Source organism: Phyllobates terribilis, unplaced genomic scaffold (assembly GCF_046119375.1).
Source record: "Phyllobates terribilis strain yellow unplaced genomic scaffold, ASM4611937v1 Scaffold_1__5_contigs__length_1240528914, whole genome shotgun sequence".
Lineage (NCBI taxonomy): Eukaryota > Metazoa > Chordata > Amphibia > Anura > Dendrobatidae > Phyllobates > Phyllobates terribilis.
Window position 1 is genome coordinate 744,328,641 of NW_027362761.1, and position 18,216 is coordinate 744,346,856.

The window sequence follows — 18,216 nt, forward strand, 5'->3', positions numbered from 1 at the left end:
AATCAAAAAGGATGCATTGCAGGCGGAGCACGATGAGATGGAGCAAGGAACCATACAGGGTGATTACACACAGCCCAGCCTCATCTCATCCCAACATGGATTAGGTGACAATGAGGAAGCGGAGGAGGAAGGACAGGAGCTAGTTTCATGCACTATAGACTGTACTACGTGCACAGCTGTCATATTGTCTGTTCAGCGTGGATGGCCAGAGGACAGAGAGGTGTAGGATGAGGAGGAGGAGAGCATGGTCAGTCATCCTCTTGGTGAGGACACGGAAGTCTTGCCTGTTAGTAGTCTGGCATGCATGGCTGAGTTTATGTTATGCTGCCTTTCCCATGACCCTCATGTTCTCACAATTTTGGGTGACAGTCATCACTGGTTGGTGACACTTCTAGACCCACGCTACAAGTAGAACTTTATATCTCTTATTCCTGAGGGGGACAGGTCTACAAAAATGGGACAGTACCAGAAGGCCCTTGTTGCGGAACTATTAAAAAAATTCCCATCTGAAAACGCTGGCGGCAGAGGGCACACTTTGTTGGACAACCAAGGAGTACAGTCGAGAGAGACACAATTCAATCCAGCAGAGGCAGGGGAACACTGTCAAAGTTCTGCGAGAGTTTTCTCAGACCCTCCTACCGCACAGGCCCTGAGGCGCGGGGTGCTCTCACAATGAGTGTAAGTTTGGGAAGATGTTGAGGGAGTACCTTGCCGACCGTACCAACGTCCTCCGTGATTCCTCTGTGCCTTATAATAAGCTGGATACGTGGAATGAACTGGCTCTCTATGCCTTCGAGGTCCTGGCCTGCCATGCTGCCAGCGTTTTTTCAGAGCGGGTTTTTAGTGCCGCTGGTAGAATTATAACTGATAAGCGCATCCGCCTGTCAGCTGAAAATGCTGCCAGGCTGACTCTTATAAAAATGAACAAGGGCTGGATTGGGCCAGACTTCTCACCATCACCGAATGATAGCAGCGTAACATAAACTCAAATCCAGTGTCTTTTCTTGGGAGGTGTATTCCCATGCACCTTTTCACACCCACACATGGGAATACGCTTCCTGATTTTGAGTATTTGCTCTTTTCCTCCTCCTTCTCCTCATCCTCCACAACCATATCACCAGGGTGACCGTGGTCCGTGATGCAACACCCACATAATTTTTTTAATGGGTGTTTTTGATTCCCGTGAAAATTTTTTTTTATACAATATGTTCATGTATACCACCCAGGGGTAAATGTTTGTCAGCCCATACACTTAGTGCATGGGCATTACAAGTATAGGAGGCCCGCTCCTTTCTAATGGGAACATTTTTTTATGAGGCCCTCCTCCACGTCTTTTCCAAGGGGCATTGAAGTGCTTCTAAATTTTTGGCAGCCCTTGCATTCACTGCATAGGCCAACACTATGGGAGACTCTCTCCTATCTAATGGGAATTTGTCATTACTGTGGCCCTGCTCTGTGTGTCTTTAAATTCTTAGTGGGGTTTTTCCTCTAAGAACATGGTTATGACTAAGAACATTTTTGTTCGAAACGTGTAATCCCCTGGATTTATAATTTTAACAGCATGATTTTAAAGGAATTCTAATAAACATGAAGTTTTAACACACATTCATATTCCTATTTGGATGTTTGTCGCTGGATCCTAGCTTTTTGATGTATAGCAGACCCTCTCCTTTCTAATGGGAACATATCGCACCTTGTTGCTGTGGCCCTGCTCCGTGTATCTTTAAATTGTTAGTGGGGTTTTTCCTAAAATTGGTCAGCCGTTGGACTCACTGCATACCCTATAACTGCATAGCAGACCCTCTCCTTTCTAAAGGGAAAATGTTGTACCTTGTTACTGTGGCCCTGCTCTATGTGTCTTTAAATTCTAAGTGGCTTTTTTTTCTAAAATTGGTCAGCCGTTGGACTCACTGCATACCCTATAACTGTATAGCAGACCCTCTCCTTTCTAATGGGAACATGTCGTACCTTGTTACTGTGGCCCTGCTCTATGTGTCTTTAAATTCTTAGTGTTTTTTTTTTCTAACATTGGTCAGCCGTTGGACTCACTGCATACCCTATAACTGTATAGCAGACCCTCAACTTTCTAATGGGAACATGTCGTACTTATTACTGTGGCCCTGCTCTGTGTGTCTTTAATTCTTAGTGGGGTTTTTCCTAAAATTGGTCAGCCGTTGGACTCACTGCATACCCTATAACTGTATAGCAGACCCGCTCCTTTCTAATGGGAACATGTCGTACCTTGTTACTGGGGCCCTGCTCCATGTGTCTTTAAATTCTTAGTGGGGTTTTTTTTTCTAAAATTAGTCAGCCATTGGACTCACTGCATACCCTATAACTGTATAGCAGACCCTCTCCTTTCTAATGGGAACATGTCGTACTTGTTACTGTGGCCCTGCTCTGTGTGTCTTTAAATTCTTAGTGGGGTTTTTCATAAAATTGGACAGCCGTTGGACTCACTGCATACCCTATAACTGTATAGCAGACCCTCTCCTTTCTAATGGGAACATGTCGTACCTTGTTACTGTGGCCCTGTTCCATGTTATTTTAAATTCTTAGTGGGGTTTTTCCTAAAATTGGTCAGCCGTTAGACTCACTGTATACCCTATAACTGAATAGCAGACCCTCTCCTTTCTAATGGGAACATGTCGTACTTGTTACTGTGGCCCTGCTCTGTGTGTCTTTAAATTCTTAGTGGGGTTTTTACCAAATTTTGGCAGCCCTTGCAGTCACAGTATGGGCATTACCACTATAGGAGACCCGCTCCTTTATAATGTGAACATATTTTTTTACTGAGGCCCTCCTCTATGTCTCTTCAAAAGGGGTATTGGGCTGTGTCATAATTTTTGGCAGCCCTTGCAGTCACTGGATATGCAATAACAGTATAGGAGACCCACTTGTTAATAATGGGAACAACAAAGCATAGCCGGCTGATGGCTCTCTAACAATAGCTAGGGCCGACTGCAGGCCTTTTAAGAATAGTAAGGGCCGTCTGATGTCCCTGTAAAAATAGGCTTTATGGCTTTAAGAGTCCCTCCATCATAAATAAAAAAGGATGTGTCTGATGATGTGTCACACACCACATTGACAGATAAGGTTGTAAAATGTTAAAATTACATTTCCAGGTGAATGCATTTGTCTTAAAAATAACGTAAAAAAAACAAAACAGTAGGATCTTTCTTTAGTATAAAAAACAGCGTCACCAATTTAACCTCAATGTAATCACATTGTTCAGCTCATGCACCTCCTCCTCCATCTCCGAAATGATCACATTAGTCACAAGCTGACAGCACTGTAGCACTGTCTTGGCCAAGCGGCAACAGGCTGTGCTGAAGATAACATGCTTAATACTTAATTGACAAACCGCCCAGCGCTGCAGAGTTGTTGAAAGCTGTAACACAGCAGCCTGATCTGTTGCTCTGACTGCTGAACATACAGCCAGGCATGGTCATGTGTGACAATGGGCGGAACCTGGTGACGGAGAAATGACAGCCGGGGTAGATACGGTTTCCCTCTATGTCAGTCCTTTCACCGAGCTAAAGAATATGGCTGTGGTGAAATACAACTCCCACTGAGAAGCTGTTTCAGAATGAAAAACATTGTGCCCACCAGAGGATTTGATTCTGAGGGCTAACCTTTCTCACCCACTCAAGAGCCCCATAGCAGCTGCAAAGTTAGCTCTATCATGAACTCTCCTGAGGTAGAAGCCAAGGCACACAAGAGGATTCTCTGGTGGGACCGTCCAGCCCTGCCGAGAAGCAGTCCTGGCTAAAAAAATTGTGGGTAGGTTCCAGGACACTCTATGGCTGATTTTTTGCTGAGGAGGAAACACCCAAACATGGGGAGAACTTGAAAAGTCCTTGCAGGGATTTGAACCCAGGATCCCAGCGCTGCAAAGCTTCAGTGCTAACCACTGACCCAATGTGCTGCCGTTCACCCTCTAATATCTAACAAGCTGGAGAAACTTGCACTCTATCTTCAGCTCCTTTGTGAGAAAATGTATTTGGGCAGCCACTCAATCTACCAAATAAAATTCCTGAGAAGGAAATTGGAGATGGCTTCGCTCTTGGTACTGGGGGCAGTGCTAATACCATGGCGTCAAACCATAGTTTGCTGGAAATATTCCAGGCTGGTAGGAGGCAAGCAAATTCCCACAGAAAAGTACCAGCAGTAATTTTCAAGTGCAAGCAGCTTTAGAGGACTTCCTGGGAGAAATGACACGCAGGGTAGATACGATTTCCCTCTATGCCAGTCCTTTCACCGAGCTAAATACAACTCTCAGCAAAAAAAGTTGTGGACTGGCTCTGTACCGTCCCTGGCCACATTCACCTGTCCACGTATTTGTGGTTGGGCGGTTCTTCCCAGTAAGTGCACTGGGGATGGCACGGGTAATGTTGTGGGACTCGTGCTTGTGGAAGGCGGAGGTGATACCGGGAAATATAGTGGCGGCTGGGGACCGAGTATGGACACCCGGCCACAGCCGGCATGAGGTTGTGAAAAGCTTCCGCCTCCACGAGCTTAAAAGGCCATATTTCAAGTGCAAAGAGCTGCCCAGAAATCTGGCAGTTTAGTGTTGCGGCCTGTGGGTGAGTGGGTGGCTGGCTTCATACTTGCACTTGCATTCCAAGTAACAGAAAACTAAGCAGATGGTGGCCTCTATCATCATCATGGCCTCACCTCAGCACTATGAACTCTCCTGACGGAGAAGCCAGGGACCACAGGAGGAGTCTCCGGTTCTCTGGTGGGACTGTCCAACCCTGCCGAAAAGCAGCCCTGGCTAAGAAAAGTGTGGGGGAAGGTTCCCGGACACTCTATGGCTGCTTTTTTAATATGCATGTTATTTCTCAAAATTCATTACTGATCAGGCCATTGTACAACTCTGTATTGAAGAAATTAAATGCGCAAAGAAAGATGTATGTGTATGTCAAGTGCGAGTTGATGTTGGATGGGCTGCCATTGCTTCTGCAACAAGCTCATTTACAGGACTTCCTGGAAGAAATGACACGCAGGGTACATATGGTTTCCCTCTATGCCAGACCTTTCATCGTGCTAAATACAACTCTTAGCAAAAAAAGTTGTGGACTGGCTCCGTACCGTCCCTGGCCACATTCACCTGTCCACGTGTTTGTGGTTAGGCGGTTCTTCCGAGTAAGTGCACTGGGGAGGGCACGGGTAATGTTTTGGGAACCGTGCTTGTGGAAGGCAGAGGCGATACCGGGGAATATAGTGGCGGCTGGGGACCGAGTATGGACACCCGGCCGCTGCCGGCATGAGATTGTTTAAAGCTTCCTCCTCCACGAACCTAAAAGGCCACATTTCAAGTGCAAGCAGCTGTCAAAAAATTATCAGTATAGTATTGCAGCTTTTGGGTGGGTGGGTGACTGCCTGCATACTTGCTCTTGCATTCCAAGGAATGGGGTAGGGACAACTGAACGCTGCAGTGGGACAATGACGTGGACGCTGATTGTTGCAAGTCTGCAATGACAGGTGCATGGCAGGAGGCATCTTCGCATGCGCCAAGGATCACTTACGATGGGCACACTGTGAGGCAGTGACCTGGGAGTCAGAGATGCTTCCAGAGGTCTTCCCCATGCTGTTCCCATGTCTTTTGAGCATTGCATGCATGTGTCTGATGATGTGTCACACACCACATGGCCAGATAAGGTTGTAAAATGTTAAAATTACATTTCCTGGTGAATGCATTTGTCTTGGTTGAAAGCAATTCAAAAGTGCAAAAACGCATCAAAAACGCTACGTGTGAACATAGCCCAAGTTGTGGAGGAATACTTTTGTTTTTGGTTATTTATTTTGCCTTATATATAAGTCATTAACCTGGAAAGGATGTTCCTTAACATATTTCCCAGGAAAATCCATTTTGGTTTCGTTTTTGTATGTTTTATTGTGAGTCTGTAAAAGTGGCGTAATACTCTGACCACATTGCTGACAGCAGTGGTCTGGGAGTCAGAGATGCTTCCAGGGGTCTTCCCCATGCTGTTCCCATGTCATTTGAGCACTTTTCCCATTGATTTGGGCAATTTTTAGGCCCTCTGAAGACCGCTGGGGGAGCCGCCTGAAAAATGCTCGAGTTTCCCATAGACTTACATTGGGCTCGTTGCTTGGGTCGAGCACCCGAGTATTCCAATTTGCTCGACCCGAGCAACAAGTACCCGAGCATTTTAGTGCTCGCTCATCACTAATGTTTATGTTTTGTTTTGTTTTGAAAAATTTAATAAAGATATTTAAAAAAAAAATGAAGGTCTTCCATGATGACAACTTCATCAACTTTCAGTTCACCACCAGGGAAATGGCATCACAACAACCAGACAGAAGTTATCACCACTGTATATGTATTGCATGTAAGTCTATGTATGCAAATATATATATATATGAGAACCCCCCCCCCACAGGAATTCCCCATGAATAATGCCCCCACTAATATAATTCCCCACACAAATTAATGTGTGTGTATATATAAATATACATATATATATATAAATATATATATATAGTACAGACCAAAAGTTTGGACACACCTTCTCATTTAAAGATTTTTCTGTATTTTCATGACTATGAAAATTGTACATTCACAATGAAGGCATCAAAACTATGAATTAGCACATGTGGAATTATATACTTAGCAAAAAAGTGTGAAACAGCTGATAGTCCTACTGAATAGACTGTTACAATTGTATTATGGCAAGAAAAAAGCAGCTAAGTAAAGAAAAACGAGTGGCCATCATTACTTTAAGAAATGAAGGTCAGTCACTCTGAAAAATTGGTAAAACTTTGAAAGTGTCCCCAAGTGCAGTTGCAAAAAACATCAAGCGCTACAAAGAAACTGGCTCACATGAGGACCGTCCCAGGAAAGGAAGACCAAGAGTCACCTCTGCTTCTGAGGATAAGTTTATCCGAGTCACCAGCCTCAGAAATCGCAGGTTAACAGCAGCTCAGATTAGAGACCAGGTCAATGCCACACAGAGTTCTAGCAGCAGACACATGTCTTCAACAACTATTGAGAGGAGACTTTGTGCAGCAGGCCTTCATGGTAAAATAGCTGCTAGGAAACCACTGCTAAGGACAGGCAACAAGCAGAAGAGACTTGCTTGGGCTAAAGAACACAAAGAATGGACATTAGACCAGTGGAAATCTGTGCTTTGGTCTGATGAGTCCAAATTTGAGATCTTTGGTTCCAACTACTCTGTCTTTGTGCGACGCAGAAAAGGTGAACGGATGGACACTACATGCCTGGTTCCCACCGTGAAGCATGGAGAAGGAGGTGTGATGGTGTGGGGGTGCTTTGCTGGGGACAATGTTGGGGATTTATTCAAAATTGAAGGCATACTGAACCAGCATTGCTACCACAGCATCTTGCAGCGGCATGCTATTCCATCCGGTTTGCGTTTAGTTGGAGCATCATATATTTTTCAAGATGATAATGACCCCAAACACACCTTCAGGCTGTGTAAGGGCTATTTGACCAAGATGGAGGGTGATGGGGTGCTACGCCAGATGACCTGGCCTCCACAGTCTCTAGACCTGAACCCAATCGAGATGGTTTGGGGTGAGCTGGACCACAGAGTGAAGGCAAAAGGTCCAACAAGTGCTAAGCATCTCTGGGAACTGCTTCAAGATTGTTGGAAGACCATTTCCGGTGACTACCTCTTGAAGCTCATCAAGATAATGCCAAGAGTGTGCAAAGCAGTCATCAAAGCAAAAGGTGGCTACTTTGAAGAACCTAGAATATAAGACATATTTTCAGTTGTTTCACACTTTTTTGTTAAGTATATAATTCCACATGTGTTAATTCATAGTTTTGATGCCTTCAGTGTGAATGTACAATTTTTATAGTCATGAAAATACAGAAAAATCTTTTAATGAGAAGGTGTGTCCAAACTTTTGGTCTGTACTGTATATATATATAAACACAGGGTGGGCCATTTATATGGATACACGTAAATTAAATGGGAATGGTTTGTGATATCATCTTCCTGTTTGTGGCACATTAGTATATGGGAGGGGGAAAACTTTTCCAGATGGGTGGTGATCATGGCGGCCATTTTGAAGTTGGCAATTTTGGATCCAACTTCCTTTTTTTAGTGGGAAGAGGGTCATATGACACATTTAACTTATTGAGAATTTCATAAGAAAAACAATGGTGTGCTTGGTTTTAGCGTAACTTTATTCTTTCATGAGTTTTTTACAAGTTTATGACCACTTATAAAATGTGTTCAAAGTGCTGCCCATTGTTTTGGATTGTCAATGCAACCCTCTTCTCCCACTCTTGACACACTGATAGCAACACCATAGAAGAAATGCTAGCAAAGGCTTCCAGTATCCATTGTTTCAGATGCTGCACATCTTGTACCAAGGTCTCCCGATCTGACCCCCTTAGACTTTTATCTTTGGGGTCATCTGAAGGCAATTGTCTATGCAGTGAAGATACATACAGTATATCACAAAAATGAGTACAACCCTCACATTTTTGTAAATATTTTATTATATACAATATATTCATGGGACAACACTGAAGATATGACACTTTCATAAAATGTAAAGTAGTCAATGTACAGCTTGTATAACAGTGTAAATTTGGTGTGCCTTCTAACTAACTCAACACACAGCCATCAATGTCTAAACCACTGGCAACAAAAGTGAGTACACACAGAAGTGAAAATGGCCAAATTGTGCCCAAAGTGTCAATATTTTGTGTGGCCATCATTATTTTCGAGCACTGCCTTAACTCTCTTGGGCATGGAGTTCACTAGAGCTTCACAGGTTGCCACTGGAATCCTCTTCCACTCCTCCATGACGACATCCTGGAACTGGTGGATGTTAGAGACCTTGCACTCCTCCACGTTCTGTTTGAGGTTCCCCCACAGATGCTCAATAGGGTTTAGGTCTTGAGACATGTTTGGCCAGTCCAGCATCTTTACGCTTAGTTTCTTTACTAAGGCAGTGGTCGTCTTGGGGGTGTGTTTTTTTTTTTATCCCGTTAGAATACTGCCCTGCAGCCCAGTTCTGAAGGGAGGGGATCATGCTCTGCTTCAGTATATTACAATATATGTTGCCATTCAATTAACTGCAGCTCCCCTCATAGCTGGCAGCACTCATGCAGCCCCAAACCATGACCCTTCCACCAACATGCTTAACTGTAGGCAAGACACACTTGTCTTTGTACTCCTCACCTGGTTGCCGCCAAACACGCTTGACACCATTTAAATTAAATAAGTTTATCTTGGTCTCATCAGACCACTGTGTAATGCCGTAATGCACTACTATGCCATAGGTCACACACCATGTGATGTGCAAATGTTACCACTTCGCAATGGCAGGGACAAAAATAAAAGAGAATAAAGTTTGTGACGCCACCAGTGTTCAGTTAATTAACCTCTACTTCCTGGTAGTGTGATGTAATGTGGTGCACCCCAAATAGTCCAGAAAACAGGGAGGCCAGAGGGGCTGTTGATAAGCTGTACTTGTTGCACGAATACACAGGTACATCTAGATAAACATTGATTTAACAGAGATTAAATTCCAATGCAGCAAGCACAGTTAATTTCCAATGTAGTAATGCAGATGTGCAGTATAAATGGTGCAGAGACTTCTGAGCTCCAAGTTCTGCTTATATGCACAGTCTTTATCACACAGCTGTCTGCAGCTGAGGCTGTGGTTTCTCATATACAGGAGCACTGACTTTCCTACCTGTTCCTTCAGTTTTCATAGGCAAAGTGTACACTGCTCGAGATGCTTGGCGCTCGCCGAGTATTTCCGGGGTTGCTCGGCGAGAGCTCGCGTCCCCTCCCTGAATGTTTGACGCTCTTTACAGAGCCAATGAACATGCAGGAATTGTCTGCCACTCACTGTAATGCCACAGACATGTTGGTTGTGGCATTACAGTGATTGGCTGGCCGCACAGCGTCATCAGGTCTATATCAGACCATGCTCGTCACAGTCACTCCAGAATCAGACAGTGTAGGAAGAGGTGCTGCTGAGCTAGGGAGAGATTTGATTGTTTCTAGTTAGTGTAGGTGTACCAAACTATATTATCTATATCCATCTCAACAAACAGTCCTTCTGAGGACTAATCCATATGCAGAGATATCGGGCAGGCAGTGTACATAGGCAGGCAGGCAGGGCATATAGCAGACTGCAATGCATATAGCACAAGAGGCTCCATTCCAGTTTTGTCTGCTGCTGCTGTTAGATAATTCTACAAATAGGCCCAGGTCTGAGGGGCCAGGAATAATTTTATTTTGGATCTTAATCTTCATTATTTGCTTTAAAAGCAATCCAGAGAACACCATTTTTCTGTGCCATTTGCATGTTGGCAATGCAGAATACAGCCAGGTCCTTTCCATATTACAGCGCTAAAAATCCAGCTATTTAAAACTGTGGTTTGTCACACGGATCACTTATATTTGCACTGAAAATACTGCCATTTCTAGCCTCCATTAAAAATTTGTTTCAGTGTGTCAGTGAAGTAATTGACACCAGTTTGCTGTTCAAAATAGTTACCTACAGGCCAGGTATGTAAAACTGTGTTTTCTCTTTAACATGGATCACATATACGTTTTCAGAAAATACTGCCATTTCTGGCCTCCATTAAAAATTTGTTTCAGTTTGTCAGTGAAGCTATTGACACCAGTTTGCGGTTCAAAATAGTTACCTACAGGCCAGGTATTTAAAACTGTGGTTTGTCCGTCACACGGATCACATATAACTTCGCTCCAAATTCAGCCATTTGTAGTGAGCGTGGAAGATATTGTCCTCCAATTAAAATGTGCAAGGCACGTGGCAAGGGACGGGGGACTGGACATGATGGTGATCGTGCATGCAGAGGCCGAGGCCGTGGGCAAGCTGAAATTGTGCCACAACAAACACCCACATCTTCCCGCTCAACCTTCTTGTCCCAATTAATAGGGGACCGCAGAACACCACTATTGAACACAGAGCAGTGTGAAAAGGTTATTGGTTGGATAGCAGATAATGCTTCCAGTCACTTAGCCACCACCACCTTGTCTTCCACATGGTCAAGTCTCAGTAGCTGTGAGTCTGGAACACATATTCCTCACCCTGAATCTCCTTCCTCCCACCATGCCGAATGCTCAGAGACAACTGATCCCACACTTGGACACTCTGAAGAGCTGTTCACTTTTCCATTTATAGATTCGGGCCTTTTGCACGGTCCACTTGAAGCGGGGCAAGAGGAGATCACATGTAGCGATGCCCAAATATTTGAGCAGCCATGGTCACACAAAGGCGATAGTGGGAAAGTGTCACAAGAGGTGGACAATGATGAGACACAATTGCCAGAAAGTCAGGAGGAGGACCAAGATGCGGAAGTGGAAAACGAGGTGGTGGATGAAATAGTAACTGACCCAACCTGGCAGGAGGACATGCAGAGAGAGGACAGAAGCACACAGGGGGAGGGAGGCAGAGCACCCCAACAGGCAGGAAGAAGCAGTGTGGTGGCCGTAGACAGAAGGCAGGCAACCGTTTCCCGTAACACCAACACGAAGGAAGTTGCCAGTACAACTGTTAGGTCTTCCCTAGTCTGGTTGTTTTTAAAAACTCTGCCGATAACTTCAAAAAGGCCATTTGCACCACCAGTCAGGCCGGCATCAGCAGGGATTGGAAAATGGCCAGCTGACCACCCCCAGCATGATCAGGCACATGGCAGCAAAGCACCAGACTTTGTGGGCCGAACCCAAGGGTCCAGCAACAGTGTCTGCGGGTGACACCACTGCTTCTTCTGCTGTTGTGCATGCAAGCCAATCTCCTGTCCATGGTGCATGCGAAGATGCCTCCTGCCCTACATCTGTCATTGCACACTCTCAAGTAGCAGCATCAGGAAGCACGGCCATGTCCTTGTCCCAGCGCAGCGTTCAGTTGTCCATACCCCAGTCCTTGGAACGCAAATACGCAGCCAACGACCCACAGGCCGCACTACTAAATTCTCACATTGCGCGACTGCTTGTGCTCGAAATACAACTCTCAGCAAAAAAAGCTGTGGACTGGCTCCGTACCGTCCCTGGCCACATTTACACGGGCATATGTTTGTGGTTAGGCGGTCCTTCCCAGTAAGTGCACTGGGCAAGGTACGGGTAATATTGTGGGACACGTGCTTGTGGAAGGCGGAGACGATACCGGGAGAAATAGTGGCGGCTTGGGACCGAGTATGGACACACGGCCGCCGCTATGAGGTTGCGGACAGGTTCCGCCTCCACGAGCCTAAAAGTCCACATTTCAAGTGCAAGCAGCTGTCAAAAATTTGGCAGTATAGTATTGTAGCCTGTGGGTGGGTGGCTCGCTGCATACTTGAGCTTGCATTCCAAGGAATGAGGTAGGGACAACTGAATGCTGCACTGGGACAATGACGTGGACGGTGATTGTTACAAGTCTGCAACGACAGGTGCATTGCTGGAGGCATCTTCGCATGTGCCAAGGATCACTTATGATGGGCACACTTTTAGGCAGTGACCTGGGAGTCAGAGATGCTTCCAGGGGTCTTTCCCATGCTGTTCTTATGTCTTATCAGCATCGTATGCATGTGTCTGATGATGTGTCACATACCACATGGCCAGATAAGGTTGTAAAATGTTAAAATGACATTTCCCAGGGAATGCATTTGTCTTGGTTGAAAGCAATGCAAAGGTGCAAAAACACATCAAAAACGCTACGTGTGAACATAGCCCAAGGTGTGGAGGAGTATTTTTGGTTATTTATTTTGCCTTATATACAAGTCATTAACCTGGAAAGGATGTTCCTTAACATATTTCCCAGGAAAATCCATTTTGCTTTCGTTTTAGTATGTTTTATTCTGAGTCCGTAAAAGTGGCATAATACTCAGAAATGCTTCCAGGGGTCTTCCACATGCTGTTGCCATGTCATTTGAGCTCTGTTCCCATGGATTTGGGCAATTTTTAGGCCCTCTGCAGACCGCTGGGTGGAGCCGCCTGAAAAATGCTCGAGTTTCCCATAGACTTACATTGGGCTCATTGCTCGGGTCGAGCACCCAAGTATTCCAATGTGCTCAACCCGAGCAACGAGTACCCGAGCATTTTAGTGCTTGCCCATCACTATACAAAATGTCTCCTTCTCTCTTCTAAGCTCAGGACCTGGTCATGTGGTCTAACCGTGTGACCTTATAGCCATTTATGGAAGACAGGGCTGCTTTGTTAACTCTTAACAACCTCCTGATAGCAGAACATAATAAGTACATCACTTTATAAACTACTTCTATGTACTGAATTCTCATGTATATTATCTGCAAAAAGAAATGTGAACATTGTGCAAATATAATTAGGTAGCTGCCAGCTCTGCTACATCTTAAAGGCACATACACAACAACTTTGGGACATTATATATTCAGCCACTTTAAAAATATGCATGTCCCCATGTATCTGGAACTTCTTAGTGTGTTTTAGAACAACCTATAAGAGAAACACATAAAATGCAACCAGTGAAATATCATGAGTCTCTGTATAAATGCTGTAATCTGGAACAAATATAACATCATTCAAAAGTCTTTGAAGGCATGCAACGTGAACGTTGCATAAAAATTAAGACCATGGTGGCTGTTGTGTCACAGTCTCTTGTAGTGAGATATTTTATCTTTTAATAGTCTTAATTAGTGTTGAGCCACCCCAGTAGTGTTCGAGTTCGGTTCGGTTCGTCGAACACCCGTGTGTTCGCCGAACTGTTCGTCGAACACCTTCGAACACCGTTAAAACCAATGGCAGGCAAACAAAAACACATAGAAACACATAGAAAACACCTTCAAAGGTGTCCAAAAGCTGACAAACTGCTCAGAAGACACAACTAACACATGGAAAAGTGACAAGTACATATAGTCATGCGAAAAGAAAAGAGGTGGAGGAGTAAAAGGAGGGGGAGACACAGATATAGGCAAGTCATGCCCTTCTAAAATCCAAAAAGTGAGAAGCCGACACGTTCAGTCCGCTCCTGCCCGTGCCACCTCCGCGTCGCCGGGTTTGTGCCAGAGCCGCGGTGAACCCTGACGGCCAGCCCCCCCTCTCCCAATACTGGTGCCTGTCCGCTGGTGGGTCGAGCGAGCCCCCCTGTGGTGGAGGCAGCTCTAAGCTTTGTAATTTAAATTGTCTCTCTAATTTGAATGAATACACTTTAAATCCATTTACAAGGATCTATTGGAGGGCAAGTCTCATGCCAGCAGCCGCGTAATTCCAGCTCCAGTAGCGTCCACTAAAGCTGCTGCAGTTAAAAAGCTTTTATAAGGATCGAGCTCGGCTGTCCACCGCAAGGCATCCTACTGCCAGTCCCAGCCCCTATGCCTTGGGGTGCCTCCTGATGCTCTTCACTGAGTATCCCGTGGTCCCGAAGCATTTCCTTTGAAAAAATTAAGTGTCCAAACTACAGGTGGTGTAGCTTGCTTAACAGCCGGGATAATCCGCTGACTAGCAGACACTGCTACTAGGCGCAAAGTATTTCCTGGGCTAGATGCAGTTAAAAATTTGTAATTAGATACTCTCGTTGGATGCTGAGAAAGCATTCCATAGAGTCTCCTGGCACGCCATATATGATTCTCTTAAAAAGCTTGGGGTAGGGGTCTAGGGGACCCTTTTATAGCCAAAATCACGGCCCTGTATCGCAATACATCACCTAGGCTGAAGATAAATGGAACTGTAGCACCCTGAGGGCTCGGTTGCTACAGACGTATTGCACCTCACCCAGACGTGTGATATCTCACTCTCAGGTAAGGATGGAGTGTGGATCAGGACCCGACAAGTGCATGCATTACACCACATTGCCGTGGGGCAGGGTGACCAATATGCCCCTGAGATGGGCACGACAGTCCCTGTCCCTGGCTGGAGTGGGGGGAGGGAACACTGAGGAAGGGGAACCCTGTAGTGCAGGAGCAGGGAGGAAGCAGTTCCTGGGTGCATTGAGAAGGGAGTATAAAAGGTGGGCACCATCTTAGTTCAGTGCAGAGAAGTCTGAGCAGAAGTGGCAGGGAGCAGGGGCTCTGCATGAGCTCTGCTCCGGAGGCGGGCCTAGTAAGAGAGGCCCAGGCCTGGAAGAGGGAGAAGGAAGGAAGAGGAGCGGAGAAGGCTCCAGGAACGAGGAATGAAGGGATCCCAGGGGTGCGGACGGGCGAGTCGCCACCGCACGCCCGAATCCACCTGCGTGGAGGGGTCAGGCCAAAGGGGGAGACCGGTCCCCGAAACTAGTGGAGGCAGGAAACGACCCTCAGCTAGAAACAGGAGGCTGTGACATTTTATGTGGCGCAGCCCCTCGCTACACCCGCTAGGAAGGCACCACATAGGGTCAGGGAAACTGGCGCCAAATTTACCAAGAGGAGGCCCGAGGCAGCCGGACAGAAGGGTTGGTAAGAAAGGCCAGACAAAGGACACACAAAGGGGGTCCTGTGAAGCGCTCCAAAGTTATCTGGGAGTTGTCTGAGCCCCTCACCTGGTGAGCACAGTACGACGTGGGCAGCCGTTACCTGCAGACGTGGTCTGGATAATAAGAACTGTGAGTAAAGGCCCTGGACTGCATCACTGACTCCGTGTCGTTACTGCTGCTGCCCTGCACCATCACCCCCATCCTCCGCATACACTGCCCTGAGGCTATACTCCTCCCGTGGGGAGTTATGCTACGCTCTGCTGCACCCACAACACCAGCCTGAGCGGTCTGCCCTGGAGCGGCGGTTCACTCTGACCGCAAACCACGGGTGGCGTAGTCGGACATTTAAACATCAAAACCACATAAATAGTTCCGCCACTGGTTTGACCGCCCTGAGCCATGGAACCGGGTCGCCGCCACGGAGACTACAACCACCAGCATCCACCAAAAAGGGTCCGGCTCCGGGTGTCCCAAGGCCCAGGGGGCACGTCAGAACATTTTCATCACCTTTCACAATCACCAATGGGACAAGGCAGGGATGTTCTCTGTCCCCTCTCTTATACATCCTAGTGACGGAGCACCTGCTCTCATCAATTCGCCATAACCCCAATATTAGGTGGATTGAGGTGGGAGGCACCGAGTACAAGTGCTCTCTATTTGCTGATGATGTCCTAGTATATATCACTCAATCACATATATCCATCCATGCTGTTATGGCTGAAATAGATCACTTTGTTACATGGTAAAATTTTAAAATCAATGCAGCGAAGTCTGAGGCCCTCGATGTCTCCCTCCCCAAATCCATATAGGATTCCATCCAGTCCAACTTTCCTTTTGCCTGGCAATCACAGGGTATCAAATACTTAGGAATTCCTATTCATAGAGACCTCTCCCATCTATGTTATCTTAATTTTGGGCCCTTTATTGAACAACTCAATACAGACCACGGTTGGCAAGTTAGAACTGTAAGATTCACTACGTGAACCACTGGTGTTTTGTGGAAAAGCACATGTACACTGTGTTCCAAATTATTATGCAAAAAGTGTTTAGGAGTGATAAGGGAAGAATTTGTTTGTTTGTCAGTTAAACTCATTGATGGTGATGTGTGTCAGGGCTGTTTATATCACTGTAAGCAATTGCAGACACCTGTGCTAATTAGTTTGGCAGGTGTGTCCAATGAAAGGCAAGACTACTTAAGAAGGCTGTCTCACATTATTAAGCAGCCTACATTTTCTGCCAAAATGGGAAAGAAAAAGGATGTGTCGGCTGCTGAGAAGCAACAAATTATGGAGTGTTTAGGTCAAGGCATGACGACAATCAACATTGTGCGATGATCAGGATGAAGTGTCTTGGCAATCAAGAAGTATGTAGCTGATTCACAGTACACACGTGTGCGTGCTGATAAGGGCAAATTGAGGACTCTTTCCTACAGGCAATTACGTCAGGTTGAAAGAGCAGCGGCAAAAAAGCCTTGTCATAGCAGCAGACAAGTTTTGAAGCTGCTGGTGCCTCCAACGTCCCCCGAACAACAAGATGCAGGGTCCTTCAGAGGTTTGCAGCTGTGCATACGCCATCCTGTCGACCTCCTCTATCCACTTCACACAAGCAGAAACGGCTCCAGTGGGCCAAACATTACATGAAGACTGATTTCAAAACTGTTTTGTTCACGGATGAGTGCCGTGCAGCGCTCGATGGTCCAGATGGATGGAGTGGAGGATGGCTGGTTGATGGACACCCCACGCAAAACACGGCTACAGCGCCAACAAGGAGGAGGTGGAGTAATGTTTTGGGCTGGAATCATGGGGAGAGAGATTGTCGGCCCCTTTAGGATCCCTGAAAGCGCTAAAGATGAACTCCATAATGTATGTGGATTTTCTCAAACAGCACTTCCTGCCATGGTTCAAGAAGAAGAACCGTGTATTTCACAGCAAGATCATTTTTTTGCATGATAATGCACCATCTCATGCTGCACATAAAACATCTGCATCTCTGGCTGATATGGGCATAAAAGGGGACAAACTTATGGTGTGACCCCCATGCTCCCCTGACCTCTACCCCATTCAGAACCTTTGGAGCATCATTAAAAGGAGTGTCTATGATGGCGGGAGGCAGTTCACATCTAAGCAACAGCTCTGGGAGGGTATTCTGTCCTCATGCAAAACAATTGAAGCAGAAACCATCCAAAACCTGACAAATTCAATGGACGAGAGAGTTCAGAAGCTCCTTTCGAACAAGGGGTCCTATGTGAAAATGTAACATCACCTAGAATAAAGTTTTGAGTTGAAAACTGTTTGATTTCAGTTTCTAACAACCTGCTAATGCTTATAATTTCAAAAATGACCATTTTTTTGGTCTTTATTAAAATGAAAAGGTTGATCGAAAAGTTTGGGGGATCTAAGAGTGTGGCAACCCAGTAGTCATGATTACTTCGAATTCTGACAATATGAGGGTAATGCTGCAGGTAGTGCAGCAAGAAGGCACTTATGTGTCTTGCGCATCTCGGAGCCCCAAAATTATTTTCCGGGCTAGATGCAGCTAAAAATTATTATTAATTTTAAATCTGGTGAAGCTTTAGTATAGATGGCCTAATAGGATCAGTGCTGCACACTGCTACAAAGCCCAAATTATTTTCCAGCCAAGATACAGATAAACATGATTAGTAATTTTAAATCTGGTGGAGCTTATTATAGATGGCCTAATAGAATCAGTGCTGCACACTGCTACAAAGCCCAAATTATTTTCCAGCCAAGATACAGATAAACATGATTAGTAATTTGAAAGCTTAAAACGGTTGGTAGGGTGATTTTAACCAATCATCAAGCTTTGACTCTC